This window comes from Lepus europaeus, chromosome 4, assembly GCF_033115175.1.
Source record: "Lepus europaeus isolate LE1 chromosome 4, mLepTim1.pri, whole genome shotgun sequence".
NCBI lineage: Eukaryota > Metazoa > Chordata > Mammalia > Lagomorpha > Leporidae > Lepus > Lepus europaeus.
Genome location: NC_084830.1, coordinates 79,474,578 through 79,492,459, shown reverse-complemented (window position 1 = coordinate 79,492,459; position 17,882 = coordinate 79,474,578).

Genomic DNA, 17,882 nt, shown 5'->3' with positions numbered 1-17,882 from the left:
AAAAGTGTTTTTATGGGAAAAAGGTAACCGAATTCCCTCAAACCTCTGTTATGAGGGCACTAATCCCATGCCTGGAGTATTCAAATCCCATTACTTAAAAACCTCCCAAGGGTGCCATCTCTCACTGCCATCACATCCATGATTGGATTTCAAACAAGAATTTGGGGGGACACAAGTATTCAGAACACAACAAGCATTATCTAAGTTTTGGTAGAATATGAAAGTGGAACCCAGAGAGGCAAAGTTAACAGCACCCAAATATCATGGCCTAGTTCCAGTCACTTCCCAGGGTTTTCCACCAAGGAGGACATCCTCCCACAGACCCCTTTCCTAGAATCTTCATATTAAAATGTTTTAAATCCAGGTAAGAAATGTCACTGATGGAATTAAACCCACTGAGTAACAGTGCCATATTCAATATGTTTGGATTTCCGCAAGTTGATAAAAATTACATAAATAATATATGCTAAATAGGAGTGGCCAAGAATCACAAGTCATCTTTAACACAGAATTGTATTTTTGACAACTTCTTTCTTCCTGTCCAAGTGGCCACACCCTCTGTTCATCAGCTTCCCTGAAACATTTCTCTCTGAGGACAGTTCACAGCTACTCCTACCCAGAGTAAGAGCTGTGGGGTTGGTGGTGGGTGCACAGACAGCAGTCTCATCATCATCATGTGAGAATTTGTTATAAATGCGGGACCTCAGGCCCTACCAAGAATTGAGGGGAAAAAAAAAATTAAAAAAAAAAAAACTCCTATACTACCTCCACACAGGTCTGTCTCCCTTTTCTGGCCTTGATGTCATATACATTTCATGTCTGAAAATTCTTTGATGGCATTTCTACCACGTAGTCTGACTACAAGTAAGTGACAAATGACTGTTTTTTTGAGTAAGTGGTTCCTAAATCAAGACTGTAGGCTCAGACATCTCCTGTGTCTCAGGCTTTTATCTGAGGATTTTTACAAATAATTTTACAGGGATCTCTAATTTGACACATGTAAATGGATTTCTTGCTTATGTATGCTGCACCTCTTTTTTTTGGCACCCCATCTTTCTGATCATTGAGTGTCCCTAATTGCACCTTCAGTCAGTTATCACATCTTAAATACTTGATAATTATGGATTCCTCCCATTCCTTCTGTCCTGGCTATCAACTCTAATCCTCATTTGTTCATTTAGTTATTTTTTCATTGATTTATTTCAATGATTCAATTTATTGCCACCTTATCTATTGTTTTGTGTCCCTCCATTCTATTCTTTATACTGTTTCCAGAATAAATGTCCAAATACTAAAGCTGAGCAAAACATTGTTTCTCAAATAGTTTTTTGTGGCCTTCAGGATAGAATGTAAACTCTGTAGATTATTTTCCAAGGTGCTTTATTATCTGATCCTTGTCTGCTTCTTTACTCTCATTTTCTACCTCTGTCCTCCTTGAGCTCTCTCTATGATTATAATCCAGGCTTACACTATGACTTGCAGTTCTATAATGGATGCAATTTGTTGTCTGTTACAACCAGAGTTGGCTATTCTCTTGCCATCCTTTCCACACCTGCTTATCTTAAAAACTTTCACTCTCCCTTAGGGATTCAGACTTATGTGTTGCTGTCAAGAAAACTTTGATGCTTCTGGTCTGAGTTAGGTGCCCCTTCTATTTGTTACCACAGATCTTCTGTACATCTCCCTCACAGCAATTATGATGCCATAACGCAACTGTGTTTATTGTGTCCACCTGTGAGCTCCTTTAGAAGAAGTCCAGAGACTTTTCTCTTTTTATCCCCATTATATATTATAGTGCAGGAACCATTGTGAATCTCATTACATATATTTTAATTGATGAATTAATAATTCAGAGGCAGTAATTCTGAAACATGAGTTTAGAAGGAAGTTGAACATTGTAAATACCTCTCGAGAGCAGGAATCATGTCTTGTTTATCAGTGAGCTCTCAGAGCTTAACACAATGGAATGTACTATGTATTCCTTAAGTATTTCTTAAAGAAATAGATAGATGTAGATGGAATGACCGATGACTAGAGGTTGTTAACAGGTGGTTAGCAAAAGTACTGCAACAAAATTTTGATTATCTGCTTGATAAAGGCACTATTGCCACTATTGTTTCATTTGTCCTGCTGTGTCTTCCACTCCTTGTACCTGAGTATGCTGACAGGTAAACCTGCAGGCCCAGGCCTTTGCTAATTTGAATCTAGGTATTACAAGGATAGGAATTATGACAGTACCCTCAGTCCTACCATTCTGGGATCGAGTTTTGTTGATCTGGTTCTTCAGCAAGAAGCTTTGTGACTATATGTCAGCAGCTTATTAACAACAGCCTTTGGTAAGCAAGGCACATTTGGCAGGGTTATTTTATCAGCTCTCCTATCATTGTCAATTTCCACTGCTATATGCCAGTATGTCCTACTTTCCAGGCTTCACTTCCTCTATAGATAGTTTTTAGACATCTTTTCATGCCTTTTTAGTATCATACACTGCTACAGTTCCTGTTCTTGAATTATTAGAATTATTAACTACTCAATCATTTCTGCATTTATGTGTGTGTGTGTGTATTCACTTCTGCCCAACCCTGTCTTTCATCAGATAAGACATAATAGTGATGATGTTTCTTAAAGCAAACAGAGGCAAATCTGGTGGTAAATGGAGTAGTCCTGACAATCCATTTCATCCACTGGATAAACAATTCATCTCGAGTACTCTCCTAAGCACATTTTCCTAGATGTAGTTTTGTTACATAGGTACTGCAGTGTTTCCACATGTAATTATCAATATTTATATATTGGTAAAGTTTCTGGAGTTTCTCTAAAACAAAATCTTTAAAGTACAATAAATATCCATGAGTTCATACTGACATAAAGAAGTTAATAAATAAAAAGAAGAAAAGTTTTTCTTACAGAACAAAGTCAGTTAATAAATGTGAAAAAACAAAAAAGTTGAAAATCACCAATAGAACACCATTACAATAATAACTGAAAGTGTATTAATGGGAAGACGTCTGAGGAAAAACACGATATTTGCATAGTCTCAAAGTAGCCCACCCCCCTGAAGATAGTAACTGCAAAAGGGAAGATAGTAAGTTTACTATGGAGGGAATTTTCAAGCATCATTTTGCCAAATGTTCAAAGTTAACATCATCCCTGTTATACTTCACTGCCAAGGACACATCATTCTTGGTTTTGTTGCTAAAATAATTGTGATATAATGACACAGAAAATATATTGGTAGCAGTACACAAAATACAAAATACTTGATTGATCCTCTTCAAGTGTCAAGTCTTGAGAAACAACGAAAGACTGTTACAGATTAGACAACGAGAGCCAAGGCATTGTCAGAGATTGGAGAAGATTAAGGAGATGAAACAATTTAAAGCAGAGAAAAAGGATTTTAAGTGAAAAAATTGTACAAAAGTTAATAGTCCATAGTTTAGTTATATTACATCTTTGTTAATTTCTATGTTTTGAAAATCATGCTGTGATTAGACAAGATCTTTACATTAGGAGAAGTGTGGTAAAATAGCAATGATAATTTTCTGTATTTTTATAACATTTTGGTATTCATTTCAAAGTAATATAGTTAGATTATTAATTTCAAAATAATACAGTTGTGTTAAAGCAATATAAAGAGCTTAGAGCAGGGTCTGAGATACAGGGAATGTAAGCTAAACTCTAGCCACACTATACCTATTTCCTTGCAGCTTCAGTTTGCAAGGTTAGCTGAGTTCACGCATGAACTTGTAGACCACATATACCTACACATGACCAAGTGTGATCCTTGTGTGACAAACCCCATTTTACCAACATGTTGCCATCTCCAGCCAAGGTACGGAAAAATAGCACTGCATTCCTTGCAAGATTCTTAAACTTGTGGAGAAATAAAATTGCAGATTCTTACTTCTTGCTTTGTTTGGCCAATGTCTACTTTAAGAGTCTGCTTGACTGTCCCTGAATGTAGATAGGGAATCCTTGCAAGATTGCTTGGAGATTGTCAAGAAGGACTCAGGCATGAAAGACTGTATTTCTCTAATCTTCCAGAGCTCTTGGATGGCACCACTGACTCAATAGATAAGAAAAATGTTTTCAAAAAGCATTTGACAAGATTTGACATCAAAGATTTATATCTAAAGCAGAATCAGGGAATGGGAGGTAAAATAGCATATTGTACAGAAAACTAATTTAAGAGTAGTAGACAAAAAGCAACTATGGATGGCAAGCTCAGCTTCAAAGTGGGTTAGAAATAGCATGCTTTCCAGAGCTTTGGGAATAAGACCTACATATTTGGGGACATGTGCAGAGGAGAAAGGATCATTGAATTTGCTGGTGACGCTAAAATTGAAGTCTTAGCAAATAATAAGGTGCAATATTATCAGATTGAAAAGGATTTGAATTGCTGGTGATTAAGGCAGAGGATGCCAAATGCAGTTCAGGTATAAAGATACAAACTAATAAGTACAGGATCAAGGAGCCAATTATGCAGAACATACACCCTGGAAAGGATTTGGAGGATATTGTGGGAAAATCTGCAAAACCATCAGCATAGAGCAGACTTGCATTAGAAAAAGCAACCTGGATTTAGCAGGTTATCTCATCAAAGGGGAAGGAGATGAGAAGAAAGGGATACTACTCCTTTGTAAGGCCTTTACTTGATTCCTGTTTTGAATATAGTGTCCACTGTTGGACTTAATAGGAAATGAAAAAAATAAGGTGTGGGGGTAGGGGTGCACAAGTCAAATTTCTAATTGGAAAATTATTTCCATTTTAGTGGCTTTGGGAAATAAAGGATTTATTTGATGTTTTAAAAATTGAGTGTTCTGAGAAAACTTTAAAATATGGTGCATATTAACAAATTATTGTTTAGATCTGTGTATTGTTCTAGGGATATGCTTTTAAAAATGCAACTGAAAGTGTACTGTACTATGGATGTGTTGGAATGTGCATATAAAGGCAAAATTCATCCCCAGGGTTGATACAGAGGAAACAGAGCAGAACTATTTAATGCTGCATAGAAGAAAAAAAAAAAAACTGCCAGAAAAGGCTGGGGAAGTAGAAGTGTAAATGAATTGAAGAGACACTTAGATTTATTTTTGGTGAAGGAGGTGATTAAAAATCATTGTTAAAAAAAAATCCCAGGGAAGAGTGAGAACAAATTTTAAATGACCAGTTTTGACAAGCAAAGTTTTCCTAATTGCAACATCTTCCTGTCTAAACTAGAATGTAGTTATGTAAACAAGCCTTGAAGTTTTCATTTATTTATGTTTGTGTGCATTGCTGTCTATTCTGCCATTGGGAATGTGGAACCATTTTAATATAAGTACTGTGTATGCCAATTTCACATAGCTCACTCTAGCATTCTGTTTAACATGGTCCACTAGGTTCAGTATGTATGAGTGAAGCAGAGTGCTGGCTGCATCCATTGGCACATGGCGTAAAGTAAAAGCAGAGTCCATTTTACTGGTGATTTGGGATTAAAGAATAATTCTCATCTGAAACATGCAGACAAGTAAAGCAAAATATTGAACCGTGTTTATCCTTTGATACCTCTATGTGGCTATCTCATTTCTTCCCTTTACTTTGCATGATAAAAAAAAATCACAGAAATTTCTAGCAGGAAGAAACTTTAAGAATCACCTAGTATGATTTTTAAATTACATAACAGGAAAATAAAAGAGGGGTTAAGTCATTTATCCAACTTTCCAAATATGATTGGAAGAAAGCCCAAAATTAGAGTTTTGATTTCTAATCAAGCACTTTAACATTTAAGGCTGTGATATACTAAATGTATAAAACCATTTTAACAAATATTGTGCCATATTTCTGCAATTAGATTTAATTTGTCTTTCCTTTTATATGTTTTCATTTTTAAATTTTTGTATTTATTTTTTGGAGCAATAATCCTAAAATGTCTTGTAGTGCTGCAGAATAGAAGCCATTTGTACAGCAATGATGAAGGCCAAGCAATACATACTATTTCTATCACAAGTATGATCCCTGGATATTGAGCTGGGAGGGGACAAGCTATATCAATGAGGCATAGTCCTGCCTATGGAACCATAAGCCTCAGGGAGTACATTGTGGACTTAGGAGTCCAAACTACTTTGTGTTTTGTAATAGCTTTGATGCCAACTAATACAACTTGGGCAAATCACTCCTTTTTCTTGAGCCTGTTTCTCCTTAAATGAAATAGCAGTACCAGAGATCTCCAAAGGTCCTAAAGTTATAGATTATAGCATGCGATTATAACGAGGATGCCTCTTTAATAGAGAATGAGGAGGCAGGCACTGAAGATGGTGCTGGTGGTGTGTGGTGAAATTTATATGTGGACATATTTTAAGACAGTATCCATTTGAACTCAACATGTGCCATCTCAATATTTTTTTTTCTTTTTAAAACAAACCACATTTTTAGGGTTAATATTACATGAAAAGAATGTCTTGCATATGGGGATGTGGTAAGTAAAAAATATATATAAACAGACCTCAAAATTCAGTCACACTCAATATAGACAGATATTCACAATGTGAAAAAACATCCATGCTCCTGAGACTAACTGAAGGAACCTCTTATATCATGTTTTTGGGGATCTGTGAAGTGGAAGTATGCAGTCCAACGTACCATAAAGACAGTGATGTGTTTTTGTATTTCCACTGAGCCTTGTTCACCTAATAATTTGTTATTGTCTCCTGCTAGAAAATCTCTATATTGCTAAAATCTCTAAAATTAAAACATTAACATCAACATAATGCGATACCACAACGGAAGGACTCTATACCAACTAAAATCTTTTCATGTAATTTCTTTAAATGTTATGTATTCTGGGAGAACTTTGTTTTACTGATGAATATCTGTTAAATTATTCATGGGGTACATGTTCAAAACAAGGAAAGAGGAGTAGAAATTTGCAAATGACATTTCATTATTTGATACTAGAATATGGGCAGCCACAACCTATACCAGGCTTTGAACTTCACACTGTTACTGTAAAGTCTCCTGAGGAGTTGAGATTGTCTGAAATACCTGTTTCCTGAGTCCGATTTGAAAATACAGTGATAAAATGATTGAATTATTTTGTACCAGCAATCCATAGACATTTTGGAATATGCCAACCACCAGGCATGTGGCAGTTGGATCCATAATTTATTCTGTAATATTTTGGAAGATTGTTATAGGAGTTTTGTAAGATGTTTCTTTTTTTGTGCTATCTGAAAAATGTAAGTGAAGCTTAAGTAAATGTTGTAGTAAGGCTGAAAAGAAACAAATTTCATAATTACCTTTCCTATTTCAGTAGTTTAGAAGCCAAATATTTCAGAATTAGCTGCTATTAAGATGAGAGTATAATTGTTTATATGTGGCCTCCTTGATTTTCTTGTTTTTTTTTTTTTTGGTAGTACTTTATTCACAAGGGGTATGTTTTGATGTTGCCTAAGGGACATTGTTATTCATTTATATGTGACCATATCTATATAAAAAGCTTATGCTATGAAAATATTTTTGGTGGGTTTAATTAAATAGTTCTTAATAAAAAAACAAGATCAGAAAATATTATGGCAATTACACGAGTATAAACAAACAAAAATTTAATATTTTGTCTATTTTTGTATTCAAGGAGTGGATTCATTGACACTTTATTAAAAAGTAGTTTTTTTAAAATGTTGAAATCTCTGTTAGTTCTGATTAAATATACTGAATACACAGCACTGATATTATCACAAGAAAAATCACATGACACATTAAACTTAAAGTTGAATTTGGATATATTCAATAATAATCAGCAATAGTATGAACCAGAACACTTATCCTATCTTTAAACTTAAAAACAAAGCAAACAATTGCTAAATTATTATTGCTATGTTAAAGATAATTCAGTCTATATGTATTTCTTGATTTGCACATTGATGTAATGAGTTCCAAGACTTTTAGCTGTTGGATTACACTCAATCCCAGATTATTGGGTAAATCAGTATATGAGCTTTAAATGAATGGTATAAAGAAAACCTCAGAATTTGTGTTAAAGCTGCATTTGACAATAAAATATGCACCTAATGATTAGTGATATTCAAACTGATAAGGTAGTAAAAAAACAATAGAACTTCTTGCAAGAAACTTCTCACTTTTCTAGGCACCCTCACCCATTTCACTCAATATCATTTTTACTAGAAGCGACCACACCAAATATAACCTACACAAAAATAATAGTTTTGCTTCACTTGCTTCACCCACAGTGCCAGGGGGATGGATTTAATGATCTTATAGGTCTTTTCAATCTCTCTAATATTTGTGAAATGGCAACTGTCAATGTTGAACAAGAAATTGCTGAAATAGCACAACTTTTTGAAATGGATAATATCTCATAGGACAAGAGCCCAGAAATGGAAAGAACAACCATAAACCTCACTGAAACTCATCTCAACAGGATGCCAACTTTACTCTTCAGTTAATAAAAAACAACCAAGTTTAAAAATGCTACCTGTCAGTGAGTCAAAATCAGCCATGTTGAAAATCTCAGCACCAGCTCTTATGTATGTCAAAAAGAGTGGTAACTCTGTCTTAGTGTGCTTATTTGTCATTTTGACATTTCTATTGCATGAACATTTGGTTTCTAATTTTGTAAGACTAAGAAATGAGATCAATTGTGTATGTCTTAGAATTCATTTAGTGTTGGATATTACTTAGACTCTGCCTATCTTGCTAAATAAAACTATAATTTTTGTGATATCATTTAAGTAGATCTTTGTAGGAACAAGGAAGCAAACTAAAGCACTTTCAAATTCTTCTGGTAAATAAAGCAATTAAAATCTTCGATCCTAATTTACAACATAAGGACTGAGTATCTAGATATCGTCAGTATTGCACAATTGATTTTTTATTTGTTTATTTATTTATTTTTATTTCATAAATGTGAATTTACAAAGTGTAACTTTTGTATTGTTGTGGCTCCCCCCCCCAACCTCCCTCCCTCCCGTGGCCCTCCCCTCTCCCTCTCCCATCCCGCCCTTTATCGAGTTTCATTTTTAATTACCTTCATATACTGAAGATCAACTTAGTATATACTAAGCAAGGATTTCAACAGGCTACACTCACACAACCGCACAAGGTATAGGGTATTGTTCAACTAGTAGTGTTTTTAAGTTTCATAGTAAAACACATTAAGGTCAGAGATCCTACATGGGGAGCATGTACCCAGTGACTCCCATTGTTGATTTAACAATTGGCACTCTTATTTATGATGTCAGCAATCACCCGAGACTCTTGCTATGAGCTGTCTAGGCTATGGAAGTCCCTTAAGTTCACCGACTCTGAATTTGTTTAGTCAAGGCCGTGTCACAGTGGAGGTTCCTTCTTCCCTTCAGAGAAAGGCGCCTCTCTCCTTGATGGCCTGTTCCTTCTGCTGGGGTCTTGTTCACCAGGGTCTTTCATTTAGATTGTTTTTTTGCCATCGTGTCATGGCTTTCCATGCCTGTGAGACTCTCATGGACCTTTTAGCCAGATCCGAATGTCCCACGGGTTGATTCTGAGGCAGGAGTGCTGTTTTGGGCATTTGCCATTCTATGAGTCTGCTGTGTGTCCTGCTTCCCCAGCAGGATCATTCTCTCCCTTTTAATTCTATCCTTCATTATTTGCTTACACTGGTCTTATTTGTGAAATCTCTTCAACACATACCCTATCTTTTTGATTGGTTGTGTACTTATACTTATCACTTTACCAAGTGCGCTGGCATTGGTACCTGCCTCCTTGGTATGATTGATTTGAAATCCCCTGGCACATTTCTAGTTCCACCATTGGAGGTAAGTCTGAGTAAGCATGTGCCAACTTATATATCTCCTCCCTCTCTTATTCCCACTCCTATGTTTAACAGAGATCACTTTTCTGTTCATTTTTTTAATTAAACTTTTATTTAATGAATATAAATTTCCAAAGTACAGCTCATGGGTTACAATGGCTTCCCCCTCCCAAAACTTCCCTCCCACCCACAACCCTCCCCCCTCCCGCTCCCTCTCCCCTTCCAATCACATCATGATTCATTTTCAATTCTCTTTATATACAAAAGATCAGTTTAGTATAAATTAGGTAACGATTTCAACAGTTTGCCGCCACATAGCAACACAAAGTGAAAAAAAAATACTTTTGGAGTACTAGTTATAGCATTAAATAAGAGTGTACAGCACATTAAAGGCAGAGATCCTACATAATATTTTTTAAAAAATTAATTAATTTTCTATGCCATTTCCAATTTAACACCAGGTTTTTTTTTTTTCATTTCCAATTATCTTTATATACAGAAGATCGATTCAGTATATAATTAGTAAAGATCTCATCAGTTTGTACCCACACAGAAACACAAAGTGTAAAAATACTGTTTCAGTACTAGTTATAGCATCACTGCACATTAGACAACACATTAAGGACAGATTCCACATGGGATGTAAGTACACAGTGACTCCTGTTGCTGACTTAACAATTTGACACTCCTGTTCATGGCATCAGTAATCTCCCTAGGCTCTAGTCATGAGTTGCCAGGGCTATGGAAGCCTTTAGGGTTCGCTGACTTTGATCTTATTCCGATAGGGTCACAGTCAAAGTGGAAGTTCTCTCCTTCCTTCAGAGAAAGGTACCTCCTTCTTTGATGGCCCCGTTCTTTCCACTGGGATCTCACTCACCGAGATCTTTCATTTAGGTCTTCTTTTTTTTTTCTTTTCCATGGTATCTTGGCTTTCCCTGCCTACAATACTCTCATGGGCTCTTCAGCCAGATCCGAATGCCTTAAGGGCTGATTCTGAGGCCAGAGTGTTGTTTAGGACATCTGCCATTCTATGAGTCTGCTGTGTATCCCACTTCCCATGCTGGATATTTCTCTCCCTTTTTGATTCTATCAGTTAGTATTAGCAGACACTTGTCTTATTTGTGTGATCCCTTTGTTTCTTAGACCTATCCAAGCCATCTAATGTGAACTGAAATTGATCACTTGGACTAGTGAGATGGCATTGGTACATGCCACCTTGATGGGATTGTATTGGAATCCCCTCACTTTTCTGTTCATTTTAAATGCCTAAGAATGATTTTGCATTGATTACAGAGTTCAACCAGTGGTCTTATGTAGAACAAACAGAACAACAACAACAACCACAACAACAAAAATACTAAAAGGAATAAAATAGTAAATTCTTCCTCAACAGTCTAGACAAGGGCTGATCCTGTCATTGTCTCTCATAGTGTCCATTTCACTTAGCAACAACCACAACAACAAAAATACTAAAAGGAATAAAATAGTAAGTTGTTCCTCAATAGTCAAGACAAGGGCTGATCATGTCATTATCTCTCATAGTGTCCATTTCACTTCAATGGGTATCATTTTAGATGCTCATTTAGTTGCCATTGATCAGGGAGAACATATGATATTTGTCCCTTTTGGACTGGCTTATTTCACTCAGCATGATGTTTTCCAGCTTCCTCCATTCTGTTGTAAATGCCCAGATTTCATTGCTTTTTACTGCTGTATAGTGTTCCATACAGTACATATCCCATAGTTTCTTTATCCAGTCATCCGTTGATGGACATTTAGGTTGATTCCATGTCTTAGCTATTGTGAATTGAGCTGCAACAAATATCAAGGTGCAAATGGCTCTTCTTTTCTCCCCTTTAATTCCATTTGGGTAAATTCCAAGGAGTGGGATGGCTGGGTCCTGTGGTAGTGCTATATTCAGGTTTCTGAGGACTCTCCAAACTGTCTTCCATAGTGACTTTACCAGTTTGCATTCCCACCAACAGTGGATTAGTGTACCCTTTTCCCCACATCCTCGCCAGCATCTGTTGTTGGTTGATTTCTGTATGTAAGCCAATCTAACCGGGGTGAGGTGAAACCTCATTGTGGTTTTGATCTGCATTTCCCTGATGACTAGGGATCCTGAGCATTTTTTCATGTGTCTGTTGGCCATTTGGATTTCCTCTTTTGAAAAATGTCTGTTGGCCGGCGCCGCGGCCACTAGGCTAATCCTCCACCTTGCGGCACTGGCACACCAGGTTCTAGTCCCGGTCGGGGCACCGATCCTGTCCCGGTTGCCCCTCTTCCAGGCCAGCTCTCTGCTGTGGCCAGGGAGTGCAGTGGAGGATGGCCCAAGTGCTTGGGCCCTGCACCCCATGGGAGACCAGGAGAAGCACCTGGCTCCTGCCATTGGATCAGCACGGTGCACCGGCCGCAGCACGCCTACTGCGGCGGCCATTGGAGGGTGAACCAACGGCAAAAGGAAGACCTTTCTCTCTGTGTCTCTCTCTCACTGTCCACTCTGCCTGTCAAAAAAAAAAAATGTCTGTTAAGGTCCTTGGCCCATTTTTTTATTGGGTTGTTTGTTTTGATTCTGTGGTGTTTTTTGATCATTTTGTAGATTCTAGTTGTTAATCCTTTATCTGTTGTGTAATTTGCGAATAACGTCTCCCATTCTGTTGGTTGCCTCTTCACTTTCCTGACTGTTTCCTTTGCTGTAAAGAAACTCTTCAATTTGAGGTAATCCCATTTGTTTATTTTATCTCTGATTACCCGTGCCTCTGGGGTCTTCTCCAGGAATTCTTCACCTGTTCCAATATCTTGAAGGGTTTCCCCTATGCTCTCAATTAGTTTCATGGTGTCGTGGTGCATCTCTAGTTCTTTGATCCATGTTGAGTGGATTTTTGTATAAGGTGTAAGATACTTCGACATGTGGACATCCAGTTATCCCAGCACCATTTGTTGAAGAGGCTGTCCTTATTCCAGGGGTTGGTTTTAGATCCTTTATTGAATATGCATTGGTTATAGATGTTTGGATTGATCTCCGGTGTTTCTATTCTGTTCCATTGGTCTATCCCTCTGTTTTTGTACCAGTACCAGGTGGGTTTTGATTATAACTGCCCTGTAGTATGTCTTGAAGTCTGGAATTGTGATGCCTCTGGCCTTGTTTTTATTGTAAAGGATTGCTTTAGCTATTCTTGGTCTCCTGTTTCTCCATATGAATTTCAGCATTGTTTTTTCTAGGTCTTTGAAGAATGATTTTGGTATTTTGATTGGTATTGCATTGAACTTGTAAATTGCTTTTGGGAGAATGGACATTTTGATGGTATTGATTCTTCCAATCCATGAACATGGCAGGTTTTTCCATTTTTTTTGGTGTCATTTTCTATTTCTTTCTTTAGTGTTTTGTAATTTTCATCATAGAGGTCTTTGACATCCTTGGTTAAATTTATTCCAAGATACTTTATTATTTTTGTGGCTATTGTGAATGGGATTGATCTAAGAAGTTCTTCCTTGGCCCTGGCATTATCTGTGTATACGAAGGCTGTTGATTTCTGAGTGTTGACTTTGTATCCTGCTACTTTACCAAACTCTTCTATGAGTTCCAATAGTCTCTTAAAGGAGTTTATTGGGTCCCCTATATATAGTATCATGTCATCTGCAAATAAGGATAGTTTAACTTCCTCCTTTCCCATTTGTATCCATTTAATTTCTTTTTCTTGCCTGATGGCCCTGGCTAACACTTCTAGGACTGATTTGTGAGGGTTAAATATCAAAAAAGAATAAGAGAATCAAAAAATACCAAAATAAAAATTTAAAACTAGTGTATGGCAGGATCCCAGACTGGAAAGAGCAAAATAAAGAGTTTATAAACTTCAGTATACCTTAGGAAATAATCAAGTCCAAATATGAAGACCAAAAAGGATGTGAAATTTAAGGAGGCATAAGAGACATATTGGAAGTGTGGAAGTGTCTAACATGTGCAACAGATGTCTCATAAGGAGAGGAAAGAGAACACACAAAGGAAAAGTATTTGAAAAGATGTTGACAAAGTGTTTTTCCCAAACTAGTCAATGACATCAATTCAAGAAGAAATATAAGCCCCAGGTAAGATAAACACAAATAAACATCAGCATAAAATTTCTGAAAAAAAATACAGAAATCGGAGGAAAATTATCTTCAAAGCGGCAACACCAAGAAATACAGCTAATTTCTTATAAGACACAGTGGAAGCAAGTAGGCAATAGAATGACAATTTTAGAGTTGAAAAAATAGGTGACAACATAAAATTTTATACCCTGGAAAATGATCTTTCTTTGTTTTTTGTTTTTTGTTTTTTGTTTTTTTTTTGTTTTGTTTTTTTGTTTTTTTTTGACAGGCAGAGTGGATAGTGAGAGAGAGAGACAGAGAGAAAGGTCTTCCTTTTTGCCATTGGTTCACCCTCCAATGACCGCTGCAGCCAGTGCATCGCACTGATCCTAAGCCGGGAGCCAGGTACTTCTCCTGCTCTCCCATGGGGTGCCGGGCCCAAGCACTTGGGCCATCCTCCACTGCACGCCCAGGCCATAGCAGAGAGCTGGCCTGGAAGAAGGGCAACTAGGATAGAATCCAGCACCCCGACCGGGACTAGAACTCGGTGTGCCGGCGCCGCAAGGCGGAGGATTAGCCTGTTAAGCCACGGCGCCGGCCAATGATCTTTCAATAGGACAGGTGATGTATAGACTTTTTCAGAAGAAGAGACTCTGACATAATTAACTGCTGAGACCAGAAGTTAAACACAGACACACACACACACACACACAAGCTTTTCAGGTAGAAAAAAAAATTATTTTAAACAGAAGCACAGACTTCAGTAATTGATGCCCCCAACAACAAAATGGTAAATATGTGCATAAAAGCAAGAAAGCAAGCAAGAAAGAAAGACTAAATAAAACAACTAAATAAAATTTGTTTAAATAAACAAAAATAAACTAATACATATAGTAATAAAAAGCATGGTAACAATAACATAAAAAGTGAGAGGTAAATATGAATATGAATCATTTACTGAAATTGACCACATCTTGGGCATAAAACCAGTTCTGAAAGAACCAGTGTATCTCTAAAGTTTTATCTATGAATATATACATTCATTAAAACAAATAAATAAATGAGAGAAAAAGAAAAATAAACTTTCAAAGAATGAAAGTAGAGGCCAACTTTGAAGCACACATTTGGGTGCAGATATGTGTCCCAGCTGCTCAGCTTATGAGCCAGCTCATTGCTAATGGTCTGGAAACATAGTGGAAGATGGTCCACGTACTTGGGCCTCTGCTACCCATGTGGGAGACTTGGAAGAAGCTCCTGGCTCCTGAATTTGTTCTGGCCCCGCCTCAGCTTTTGCAGCCATTTATAGAGTGAACCAGTGGATGGAAGAACTCCCTCTGTCTCGTTCTCTCTCCATAACTCTAACATTCAAATCAATACATAAATCTTTAAAAGAATGAAAATCATTCAGAATACCTTTTTTTTCATTGCAGAGTCAATCCCTAATTAAAGAAAGCTCTAGACCTAGATGATTTCACCGATAAATTATCTGAAACACTTAAAGCATTCTTACACAAATTCTTTCAGAAAATGAAAATAGAAGATCAAATTCTCAATTGGAATTGTGAGGTCAATGTGATCATAACCTGAAAGGGATATTAAAAAATAAAAATTGTATTCCAATTTCACTTATGAATAGAGATATAAAAGCTCTAAATAACGTAATATCAAATTGAATCCAACACATAAACAGATTAATATATCATGTCCTAGTTGAACTGATTTCATTAATGCAGGGTTGATTAAAGTCTGAAAATTAATCAATATGATTCAATACATTAACAGAATACTGCAGAAAAAGTATTTGATAACTTTATTAAAAGTTGCAAACTAATTTGATAAAATTCAATACTCAATAATTCTAATAAATACAGTCATGTGCATAATGACCTTAGGTCAAAACAGACTTAATATATAGTGGTGATCCCTTAAGATTAAAGGAGCTGAAAAATCTCTATCAGGTAGTAATGTCAATGCTGTGTAAATTCACAGTACATGTGTTTGTGAGTGATTCTGGTATAATAAAGTTTATGGTGCTGCCAGTTGTATGAAAGTATGGCACATACAATTAGGTATAGTACACAATAATAAATGTCTGGAGTATTATTTGCTATACTATATTTTTGTCATTATTTTAGAGTGTATTCCTTCGGTCTACTGTGAAATACTATGACATGTGATGCCAGAAGCAATCTCAAACATCTTGTGTTTATCATGTCTCTTGATTGTGTCATTTTCTCTTGTGTTTGACTTAATCTGGTGAAGTTTTGTTCATCACATCCCTAGGAGCAATACACACACACACACACACATATATATTATACTGTATATATATGATGAATGTGAAGATATATATATTCATATATATGTATATATATGAATGTGAAGATATACTGTGTGTGTGAACTTGCTAAAGATGTTTCCGTGCAATGACTTGAAGAAGGTATGAATTTATTTTCTCTAAGGGCTGTGAGTTAAACAGTCTAGTGTTGTGGTGCAGCTGAGCGCTAAGGAATCATGGGAGGAGTCAATGATTTCATTTCATTTTCTTCTTTATGGTTACCACCACATGTGATAAGCCCCTTCCTTTTCCAGTTTACAGGAAAATAAAATAATGGATGATTTGCAAGAGATATTTTCTTCTAAACAAATGAAACTGATACCTTATCTGTAGCCCAAACTTTATTCTAAGAAAAGTTGGAAAATGTAATTTCTTTCTGGATGAAAGTGAGCTTTAACTTTATTACTATGGACAAATGGGAGAAGGGAAAACAGATTTTGGTAGACAATTAAAAGCCTGTACCACACATTTGTGAATAAAGTAGTCAGCAAATAGCTAACAAACTACTCCAGACTTGGATGAAAAATAGGTAGAGTTTCAATTGTGGAGACAACAGCCTTATGCTTGGTCTATCACTAATTGAGCCTTTTTCTTTCTTTCTCATTCTTGAGTGGGAACGACTTTATAGAATTTAGTTTCTCTCTGATAGGTTTCCTCTCCCTGTTCCCAACAAGAGAATCTATGATAAATTTAATGATACACAAACTAATATTGATGTACAGTAGAATTTTCTTAATAGAATGCTAAAATAAACACCTTTGGGATTTAAGATCTTGTATAATATGACAAAGCATTTGACTACAATTACTCAAAATGTTGACTTTCATTTTATTGGTGTTACTTAAAGTAAAATGCAAGTTATTTTGTAATGGAGTGGTATTAACTATACAAGCTGTTAGAGTCGATGGGGTGCTATTAATGAGTTAGCATGCAGAGATGGCATTTAGTCAGAAATTATTAAATGGGCCTGCCTACTAGTTAGGATTAAGTTCTCCTGATAGTAACAATGACCTCATAAAACATCTTTGAGAAGACTTCCAGAAATTTGTTTGCTTTCAAACCAAAGAGGTTTCCACCTTGTTTCAAGAATGAGTTATATTCTTAAAATCACATCTGTTTAAAAAAAAAAAAAAAGCCTTCTCAAATGATAGCTATCGTATTGTCATTAGAGATAGCAGGAAAGAGAAAGGGTGTCAATGGCTAAAGTATCCCTTGGGTATCAACTGCCAAAGGACTCCCTATGGAGGTTTCTATAACGCCCTCACCAAAAATTTTTCCTTATACAGTGATAAGGTCCATGACTTACTGTATCAAAATACAGCATTATAGAAAGAACAGAAGCAGAAAAGGCACTTGCATCTGTCCCCTGCCCTTTTCCTATGAATTAAATCATAAAACCTAGGGAGGGTTTTCTGACCTAATGTGGGTCATGTAACTCTCATGCAAGAAGCATCTTTTCTCTGCTTGGAGAAAAGAAGCATCTTTGTCTTTGAAGACACAGGGACATAGAGACTAATCTGAAAAAAAAAATTTAAAAGACCTTGTTAACTCCACTTCTCCCGCCCACAGTTTATTACTGTTAGATTATACTTTTTTTATTAAACCACACTTCTCTACATCCACTCACTTCCTCATCAAAGCCAGCATAAAAATATTTTATTTATTTCTTGGGGTTTTCATTTCTTGGTA